Source organism: Macrobrachium nipponense, chromosome 22 (assembly GCF_015104395.2).
Source record: "Macrobrachium nipponense isolate FS-2020 chromosome 22, ASM1510439v2, whole genome shotgun sequence".
In the NCBI taxonomy this organism is placed as follows: Eukaryota; Metazoa; Arthropoda; class Malacostraca; order Decapoda; family Palaemonidae; genus Macrobrachium; species Macrobrachium nipponense.
In genome coordinates this window covers 6890201-6901853 of record NC_087213.1, presented here as the reverse complement: position 1 = coordinate 6901853, position 11653 = coordinate 6890201, and positions in this window count along the sequence as shown.

Sequence of the window (11653 nt, the reverse complement as noted above, 5' to 3'; positions counted from 1 at the left end):
TCTTATAGGAACAAACCAGATTATACCAAAAAGTATATAAAACAAGGGAATTCTTCCTACCTGTAAAGGTTTGAAGTTTTCGGGTCAGCCCAAAGTCTGTTAATTCCTGCCATGCAGACTGTATTCGATTATTAAGAGGAATCCATAGACTGGTGGTGATGGGTGCCCCTGTTGGTAGAAAGCAGGTGAATGTGGCTGATGCAACTTCACTTCTCTTAGCACATACATGAGAAGGTGAAACATCTCAAAAATTACTACGTGGACCTTTACGGCCATCCAGCATTACATGCATTGTAAAACTACGCTGTGCTCATTCTCATGATTAAAGCAGCAGTTGCCAATTGGTTTGTGTTTACCTTCCAAACTTAGGTAAAACTTACACAAAACCTGGAAATAAGTGAATTTAGCATACCTATTTGCAATCTATATACAAATATGAGAGCAATTTTATCATTATTGCATTACTATGGCATCTAGAATTCATGGAAAGTTTGTAAAGGCATTGGCGTATGTATCAAGTTCGTCTAAACTGGCAACACTGAAATTTAACCAGTCCTCAATTCTTACGAACGATTCCTATGCCTGTCACTCTTTACACAGTTGCCTCCTACAACCGTCATGGTCCTTCCAGTCATCATATTTCTTACAACCGTCGTATTCCTTACAACCATCATATTCCTACGACCATCATATTCCTCATGGTCTTCATAGTCCTCATGGCCATCATAGCTCTCATGGTCATCATGGTTCTTCCGCCCGTCATAGCTCTACGGCTAACATGGTTATCACAACTTAGGCTAACACTGTACTGTTGAGAAACCTAAATGGCAACCGTCTAGAGTAGACTGAGCTAAACTACTGCTTAAGCTTTTTTATTCAAAATTTAACTGAAGCACGCACCGCACCGGCATTGCCGCTTATCCTACGAGAAAATTAACATTTCTCCGTAAGTCCATGCTCCCGAAATGAAAGCATAATTATAATGATGCCACCAAACACGAGAGGTTGGCAGCAGTAGGCTGTGACGTCATGACTACCACCACTCTGATAGCGGTTTTGGCTATGACATCATCACGCTTGATGCTACTTTTTACAAGGATGAGACAGTCCTGGCTTGAAGATGAAGAAGAAATTATTCTTCTCCTCTTGGCACAAGGATCAGTCACGAAGTCCCTGATTCTAGCATTCTCCAACTCTTCACAGCCACACTAGACCAAACTTCCATCAGTCACTTGTTCGACAATTACAACTACTACTTGTGCTTTCTTATGATAGGGATGTGACAGTCCTGGCTTGAAAATGGAGAAGAAACTTCTCCTCTTGGCTCAAGTGTCAGCAACAAAGTCCCTATTCTTCAAGGATTGGAAGGAGAACGCACTGGCGTCAATGTCACCTGAGCTTGTTGATGCCTAAGCAGAAGGAGACAGAGGAAAGACTTGCGTCTTTTCCACAATGTTTGTTATATCTCCTAACACTTGCATTTTCTCTCAAAAAAATGTGCATAGTTGTAAAGTAGGTACTCTTGTACCTCGAAGAGGCGAAAATGGAAGCATGTCTCAGTGTAGGCCGCAGCTGTGAAGCGATGTCATGGCTGGCACCATATTTATGATCTCACTGAGCATCTTGAATGTGAAGCCAGCACTCGACGAGAAGTGCAAGGCTGCTGCTGTTATTCTTGTAGGCAAAGCACCCTGACTCAAAAGGCTGCGGTTTTGTACTATCTGCTTCTCTACAGATGTTGATGCATTCGATTGCCGTTCAGTGCATATCAGGGTAGAAGGGACATTCAGTGTGGGACCCTGGATGGCAGCGCAATGTCATATAGCAAACTAACTGTCCTTCTTGGGTTGGTACTCCTGATAGGCCTAACGCTGATCGCACACCTTTGTCAACTCTGCCCACGTATCTGGAATGAAAACAAGATAGCGATGCACACTTCTCCCTGCAGGGAAAGGAGCACAATTAGTCAAATTTACTTACCAAAGCACATCCTGATACATTAAAGCTTTGGATTCACAGGCAAGCCATATGATATATATGAAAATCCAAAGTACAGGCAGCAAATTAACTGTATCTGAAGAGTTTCTGCACCTACGACCTACTACACGAAGATAATACAGGCAGTACCCGGGTTACGACAGGGGTTCCGTTCTTGAGACGTGTTGTAAGCCGGAACATCATCAAAAACACTTTTAATGCTTGGGGTGCATTGAAAACTATGTAAACTGCATTCTTATTGTATTTTACATAAAAAATCCTTCAAATATTTATTTTGTTGCATTCTTGGTGTCATATTTCATCTGCCAGATAAGCGTTGTAGGTGTCGTAACCCTGGAAATAATTTCTGATGAATATAATTGAAAAGCGCCTTAACCCCGGAACGTCAGAAGCCGAACCCGTCGTAACCTGGGGACTGCCTGTATCCGGGCATTTATTGGTTTCTTGTGATATCCAGGGAATCTCGAAGCATGAGAAGGCTCATGTTCACAATAGTGCCCGAAAATTCCAAACACAACAGATTCAAAACAACGGGGCAAACTAAACTGGCTTTAAAAGGACAGAAGCAAAGCATGTCCTCTCTTAAAGGTGGTAAGAAAATAACTAACGGGGTCATGAGTTAAAGAGGGGTTTGTGGGTGGCTCCACATGAATCATGACCAAGCAGAGATGCCATTAATCCCTTGCATACACAATTATTTTAAACTTTATCGGTTTCCAGCTAAGTATTTATCCTAATGTTAAGACCGAAGGTTTGTTTCCTATATGAACAATGTTGTTTTAAATTGGGTAAGGATCATTTAAGTTGCTAGGGCTATTGTAAATCCAGAGAAAATACTATAGTTCATGTCCAGGTGTCCACCAATCTTGTTGCTAAGTACAGAGCAGTATTAATAAGGAAAGGCAAACAACATTTGAAGGAGCACATGTTTTTATAAGATAAAAAGGGGTGGTAGTAACAACTGCTACCACTGTTAGTGAACTAGGAAATCTGGGCAGAGAAAACATTTGTGTATTAAAATTACAGCTGCCCAAATATGAAACTTAGTTGAGTATGTCCAAATGTTTCTATATTTACACATGCTAAGATTTACAACAAAGTCAGACGTTCCTCTTGTATAAGCAGTGTGTGTTATTCACATAATACCAAATGCTTCACAAAAGATACACTATGAAGTATCCAAATAAGGAATTCTTCCAACAAAATACTCAAGATAATGTGATCTGCCCTCCCACCCCATAAGTTTATAGGAAGTTCATCTTCCATGACAAGCATTTTTTTCTCACTGGCATTTTACAAATTTTATTTTTAATGCAGATATTGTTATCACAGATAGTTCACGGTTCACGGCAGCTTTATACTCTAATCATTTTCTGAAAATTTACGCAATATTGTGAGCTTCTTACAATAGGTGATTTTTCCCCTCCTATATAAATATCTTTATTATTTAACAATTCTAAACAACAAAAATCTCGGAAACACCAGCATTAATGTACAAAAGTCAGTCGCACACTATCATATGTAAAAATGTCTGCAGAGGTTCAAAAAGTTTTGTTAAGGTTTGCATTTAAATTTTAACAGTTTTAGATGTACAAAAACTGATATAGTACGAATGGCATGCAAACTAATTGATAAAAAAAAAACTTGGGGCTCATGTTAAAATGATTAACTGTTTCTAAACAATAAAACAAAATGGCTTTCAAGTTTTCACACTTTTGAAGGTTTTCAAAATTTTTAATGGGATCCTCAAGAACATAAAAACCAGAAAAACATGGAACACTTGAACCTCCATCATATAAGCAATTTCCACTATAAAAGTGACTTAGCAAAATGGATTAAATGGTTTATTATACCACCACGATGCACAGGACGCACTTGTGAAGCCATATGTTGGCATAAGCCATACATACAACAATTCTTAATCACAGCCACTGTTTGACTTGATACATCTATGGTGACCATCTCTCAACACTCAAAATCTGCAAATAAAAACCATGAAATAACTTTGTGCTTTCAAACTTTACCACTAATGCTAATGTTAAATTTGCATGCAAACTGCTAAAAGGCATATGGGCAAGAGCCCTTCTGTACCATTTCTGAAACTAAAGTAGTACTTTTTCGTGTACAATCACAGTATATTTCTTGGAACTTATCATCAGTCAATTTCTTACAACCAAATTTCTCTGGAGGAAAAATTAAATCCAGACTTAGTTTGAAAAAAAATCCATCAATCATATTAAAACCCTCATTTTCAGTCCAAATATCCTTTGACAAAGTATTCAGTCTTGTAATCAGAAGCACATTTGCTTTTGCAAATGTTAATGCATGAATGCCTGTACCTACCTACAATGCACCAAGTCACTGCAGCGATAATCTCCTTTCTTACTACAAGTCACCAGCTCCAGCTTGTCTCAGAAATCCACCTCTTACTGGTTTCAGCATGTCATGATGAATCTTTTTCCCATTAATCGACTCATCATAAACACTAGTGCTCTCCTCCACTTACTTAATTTCCAACTACTATACTTAATATATGTATAATTTTTTTCTGACATTAATAATCATTTTGTTCTGCTTTCAGTAACTGGTAGTATCTGTAATATGTTTTCAGCAATGTAAGTATATGGTTGGTTTCACAACTTGCATTGGTATTATTGGGCTTTGTTCTGCTTTCAGTAACTGGTATCAGTAATATGAGCCTGTTTTCCGCAATGTTCGTATCACTGGGCTTTGTTCTGCTTTCAGTGCATAACTAGTATCTGTAATATGAGCCTGTTTCCAGCAATGTAAGTATATGGTTGGTTTCACAACTTATATTGATATCATTAGGCTTGCTGCTTGTATGCACACTTTCAAACATGTAAAGTGAAATTCTGAGTTATGTACTAATTATTACAGGGTCATTTATCAGTTATCCTGAGTTTGCCATGTTGGGTCTGAAAATACTCGCTGAAAACGGACCCTCACTTGTTTAGCCCAACATTGCTCTCTCATCTCACAACATTTGCTAAGACTGCATTTGTTACAAGAACAATGCATTTGTTAAGAGAACAGGACAGTATACTGCACAAAGAAGGTCAAACTTTCTATTACCAAAGTTTCTGCTCAGGCATCCTTAGTTTCATAGTTGGCTTCTATGTCTTCCACTTTTACTTAAAAGGTTAAGGAGCATCAGTCTTGAAACAATGTACACTGCTGATTGCTCAGCTTGCCAACACACTAGGTACATAATCTAGTTGACATTAACCAGCCACATATCAGTCAGCTTTTGCTCAACTGAACTCCTCTCGTCTTTAGTAACTCCCCTACCAAAATATGCCTGCTCATATGGTACCACTTACCATATATATCATGCGGCTGCTTTTTCAAGCTCCAAAGAATATTCTTTGTTGTGTTACTACTTCTTAGTATGCCTTTATACGACTTTTCCTAAGGTGTCAACTGTTCCAGCGCTGTCTTACTGTACCTGCTGTACTGATGGTTGCTGCTATGGGGCCCCTCCTGTGTACGTTATATGGAGTGTTTTATCCATGTCAGCTCCTTGGGCATATCCAGTCAATCATACTGAATTGTCAACAAAACCTCCCATTGCAGTGAGGTCTCCTGTGCCTCCTGTACTTGCTCTCCCTACTGTGTTATAGGCTCCTGCACAATCTGCTACAGGGCTACCGCTTACTGGCTTATTGTTACTTTGTCAGTTGCACCAGCCTTTTTGACATTTTAAGTACTACAGTGTTACAACTTGCCTCCAATTCAGTAACGGATAGTACTCCTCCAGCTCCAACTATGGTTGACATTCTAGCAATCCTAACTCTTCCAGTTACTTTCCTTACAGATTTGGTGTTACACTACCAAGTCAGATAATTCTGCTTTCCATTTCCATCTGTACTAGATAACCTTCAAATACGACCCAGCAGTAGTGGTGCAGGCAGAAGTTCATGAGCCTCTGAAGTGCAGCATTCTTGGGAAAGTTTTTTTTTCAGCTCATGTAGTGCAGCATTCTTGGTTAAGTTGTTTTCAGCTCATGAAGTGCAGCATTCTTGGGAAAGTTTTTGTCAACTCACTCATGAAGTGCAGCACTCTTGGGAAACTTTTTTTTCAGATTGCCATCATTCATCATACACACTTGCTTCAGTCACTTAGGGCAATAACCTTCCAGTCATCTAGAAGCAGCTGAAAGACATGTTACAAGTGAGTGATAAGACTTTCTCATCAAAATCATCTCTACATGAAATGTTAATCACCTGTGATATCCCTGGTCCATGTGACCCTGACAGTATATAGGTCAAAAAGTTTTTGCCCAACTACTGTCAGGTTGCCCTTGCCTTTTGCTGCTGCATTCACCCAAAAGAAGCTCGTTTTGATTAGATATGAATAATCATTCAGTTGAAATATTTTCTGATGATAAAAGAAACATTATCCGTTTTTAAATTAAATCCCTGATGCACTGTGCTATAGCCTTCAGCAACTGGACTGTTCAAGGAAGGTGAATTTCTGCAGCAGGATTGTGACCTGAAGATACTGTACCCTGCTGAAGAGTAGCATTTAACTGACTTGACCTGCAAATCAGCTGGAAAATGTCAGAATTATCTGGAAAGAACATAGACACTTTAACAATACTGATTAGTCTTTTAGCAGACAAGATCTTAATACTGCTTTTGATCCATGAGTTTCACTAGTCTAGCAACTACTTCAGGTAAAGGTCCCGACAAACTACAATGCTTGAAGTGCTTGCTGCATGCAGTTCCCCAAAATACCAATGACCCTTCTCAACATTAGAAGTTCTAAATCTCCAGTGGTGGCAGGGGCCTAACATCCAACAGTGTTCAAGATTTAAGCCAGAACCAACTAAAATAATGCCCCTTTATAAAAGAATTTCACACATTCTCTAGTTACCCCTCTCAACTGAAGCCTTCGTTCTCCCTAAACATCTTGTTTATCCCGATTGGATGTTCTTGGAATTAATCCCACAAAGTAGGAGCATCTCGATGCCAGAGATTTTAAAACCAGAAGGCAACCTGCAGCTGGTCTCAGAACTTCTCCACCTGGTGCTGCATTCGCACCACTTCCCCCTGCTGTCTCCCCCTCTCATCTGGGGACTTCCCACATGTTGCCTAAAATCCCATAATGAAGATCGATCACCAATTTGGAAGCCAACAAGACCACAGATTGCCCAGGTACTGTGATGTAAATAATTTTGGGTACAGTCGGTTATCGTTTTTTGCCTGTCTGTATTTCCATTCCATTCTTTCCATGGTGACTTCCCCCTTCTTGGCTCAGGTTCTCATACCCCAATTTTGGTTCGATGCTGTAATTAATTCCCCTTGTGATGCTAGTAGTGATATTAAAACATCCTCTAGTTAATCAAGCAACATAGTATTCCTTTCTGTATAAGCTCCCAGTCATTCTATACCCACTGTGAGTGAGCTTTAATGTAAAATACTAGAGAAAACAGTGTTAACATTTCCCCACATGTCCATCACCTTAGTACTGATAATAGAAAGCAACCTCTTTGCAGACAAATATCATGCCTGGTTGTGAGAGGAAATTTGGGAACCCTTTGCTACGACTCCTGTATTAAATAATCTGCTCTGGGCAAATTTTATCTCTGCCTGGATCATTTCCCAGCCATGTCTTCCAGTTGATCTGCAATCAACCACCTTCCATTAATTTCTGGACTTACTCGAGTCCCTGTCACCCTTGAGATGTGAATTGCTGCTCACGTTATTTACATGTAAATACGTATAGTTCATTTAAACTAAAGTTCCAGAGTTCTATATAATTTCTTCCCTCCATGAATATCAGCCTTCAGCTGTAGACTGTTTGTTATAACCTCGTTCTCTCATACAAGGCCTTTTAGGAGTGCCAGAACTTCACTTCCCCAATTAAATACTGAGGAATGAGAAATTTAAACAACACCAAAGGAAACCGAAATGGACCCCAAGTTAGTGCAAAAATGGTGGAATGTCATGGTACGCAGCCTCAGCATGGGCAACCAAGCCTTGCCTTCACATTGATCACTGGATTTGGAAGCCTGCTAGGCTTTCTGGAGGCTCTATGGCATGCTCTTAGTGGATCTCTTTGCACAGGCTCATGGTGTACTCCATGGCATAACAGAATCCAGTAGCCTTGAAGCTGGAAACCATGCTTCATAGCTGGGGCAATCTCAACACTTACACATTCCATCCATTCTGTATTATCCAGTAAGTGTTAAAGAAGACCAGACAATCATCCACTGTGCCCACAACAGAAGTGGTATTTGGGACTAATGTTTGTGGACCCAGTACAAATATGACAAATTTTCTAAGACAATTTGTATTTTTCATAACTACAAACCTGAGGTCTTAACAATAGGATAATTTCTAGAGCCTAGCTGGATCCGGTTAAAATGCAAATGAAAGCAAGGAATCTTGTGATATCTGGCAACGCATGCATAAATTGGGTGAACAGTGGTGAAAGACCACGCACGTACGCTACTGCATCAGTCTTTCCCAACTCAGTATGTCTTAACCCTCTTACGCCGATTGGACGTATTAAACGTCAAGTCAAAATGTCTCCCGTATGCCGATTGGACGTATCATACGTTGGCTCAAAAAAGTTTTTTTAAAAATTTGGGGAAAAATACTTATAGGCCTACCAGCCAAAAACTTTTGAATCACGCGCCTTGGGGGATGCTGGGAGTTCACGGATCAAGGCGTTGTTTTGTTTACAATCGCTACGCAGGCGCGCAAGTGCGAATTTCTTTCTTATTGCACTAAAAAGTATCAGTGACACATCTCGGAAATTATTTCGTCACTTTGACATAGTTTTTGCACCATTTTGAATTATCCTTTACATGAAGTATTATATATGAAAATGTGCGCAATTTCATGTAAAATACAACACAAAAATACACATGATTGTAGCTTTTATCAATTTTGAAATATTTTCATATAAATAACGATAAGTGCAAAAATTTCAACCTTCGGTCAACTTTGACTCTACCGAAATGGTCGAGAAACGCAATTGTAAGCTAAAATTCTTATATTATAGTAATATTCAATCATTTGCCTTTATTTTGCAACAAATTGGACGTCTCTAGCACAATATTTCGATTTATGGTGAATTTATGATAAAACTTTTTCCTTACGTTCGTGCGATAACTCTTCCGATAAATTTTTTCGTGCGATTGTCCTAATGTTTGCACCCTTTTAAATTTGCCGTTACATAAAGTTTTATATATGGAAATGTGCAAAATTTCATGCACAATACAACAAAAAACAACCCATGGTTGTAGCTTTTATCAGTTTCGAAATATTTTCATATAAATAACGTTAAGTGCAAAAATATCAACTTTCGGTCAACTTTGACTCTACCGAAATGGTCGAAAAACGCAATTGTAAGCTAAAACTCTTATATTCTAGTAATATTCAATCATTTACCTTCATTTTGCAACGACTTGGAAGTCTCTAGCACAATATTTCGATTTATGGTGAATTTATGAAAAAAAAAAATTTTCCTTACGTCCACGCGGTAACTCTTCCGAAAAACTCAGAATTTAAAATTAGCTGTTACATAAAATTTTATATATGAAAATGTGCGCAATTTCATGTAGAATACAACTAAAAATGATTGAAGGTTGTAGCTTCTCTCTTTTTTCGAAATATTTGCATATAAATCACGATAAATAGAAAAAAAATCACGTTCGGTCAAATTTGACTCTACCGAAATAGTTGAAAAATGCAATTGTAAGCTAAAAATCTTACGGCCTAGTAATATTCCGTCATTTTTCTTCATTTTGAAACATATTTGAAGTCTCTAGAACAATATTGTGATTTATGGTGAATTTTTGAAAAATATATTTACCTTCACTCCGCGCGCCGATTCGCGGCCGCAAGTCTCCGAAATACGTACATCGCATTATCCTAATATTTGCTCCTTTTCATATTAGCCATTTTATAGAGTTTCATATATTAAAATGTGTGCAAAATCATGAAAAATACAATAAAAAATAAGTGAAGGTTGTAGCTTTTTCCATCTCCGAAATATGTGCATATAAAAAAATATATATATAAAAATTTCGACATTCAGTCAAATTTAACTCGTCCGAAATGGTCGAAATCTGCAATTCTAATCTAAAACTCTTACAGTATCGTAATATTCAATCATTTTTCTTAATTTTGAAACAAATTCAAAGTCTCTAGAACAATATTTAGAATTACGGTGAATTTTTTAATATAATATTTTTTACGTCCGCGCGTTACGAATTTGTACATCATTTTGTGATAATATTTTTCCGGTGTTGCTTTTATTGTTTTACTATGTATTATATATCAAAATGATTGCAATTTAGTTTAAAATACAACAAAAAAAAAGTAACTCGTTAGCTTTGACCGTTTTTTGCACAGCGTGATTTGAATACAATTATCTATGAATTTTTTTTTTTCGCTACCATATCTTGCATTATTTACATATGATAATGATATTATTTTTCATTTATGATGATTGCATACTAATCTTCAGGCAATGACAAAAAAATGAGCCAAAAATGAACTCTTAATCTTTAAAACTAAGCGCGCTGTGATTTTTTGAAAAAATAATTTTTTTCCGCTTCCGCGCTCACTCCAAACTGGCGGCGGCATACAGGAGAGGTTTTGATTTTTAGGGCTTCGGCGTAAGAGGGTTAACAAACAGAAGGGCAGCTAGAGGTGGGCAGTATAGTGTTAAGACCTCAGGTTTGTAGCTATGAAAAATATAAATTGTCTTAGAAAACTTGTTATTTGTTCATACACGAACAAACCTTCGGTCTTAACAATAAGATAGACTCATACTTGGAGGGAGGTATAAGACATCCTAAACTGGCTAGGGGCCTACCCACCAGTCCAGCTCCAGAAGAAATGACTTCTGGAGAGGGACTGAAGCCCATTAAGAAGCTAGATAAATTGATATCTAACCACTCAGACCCTGAGTGACGTACAATGATATATGGGAGAATCATTGTACGTATAGGAAACCAAAGAGAAACTTTGACAGTCCAATAGCAAACCAATACACCAGGGTTTGTTACTACTCCCAACTCCTCCTTGCCCAAGAGTGGAGCATATACTACCTAATAGAGGGTATGATATTTGTATATTAAGCGACCACACTATCAGTATAACTATCTTACTCACCTGTATCAGACCAGTCCAGTGAATTACGTGTCTATGCTTTAACCTGCCCGAAGGAAGAAGGAAAGGTACAAGAGATACAAGGAGACCAGCCAACTCACTCATTCTCTCATCCACACAATCATCTTAGGTAAGATACAAAAGTGCCCTGTTAAGGGCAACTATGAGCTACACAACCGAATCTTGTGATATCTGGCAACGCATGCGTAAATCGAGTGAACAGTGGTCAAAGACCACGCATCTACGCCACCGCATCAGTCTTTCCCAACTCAGGATGTCTTAACAAACAGAGGGGTGGCTAGAGGTGTGCAATATAATGCTAAGACCCCAGGTTTTGTAGCTATGAAAAATACAAATGTCTTAGAATATTTGTCATTTGTTCATACGCAAACAAACCTTTGGTCTTAACAATAAGATAGACTCATACTTGGAGGGAGGTACAAGACCTCCTAAAACTGGCTGGGAGCCTACCCACCAGTCCAGCTCCCAAAGACATGACTTCTGGA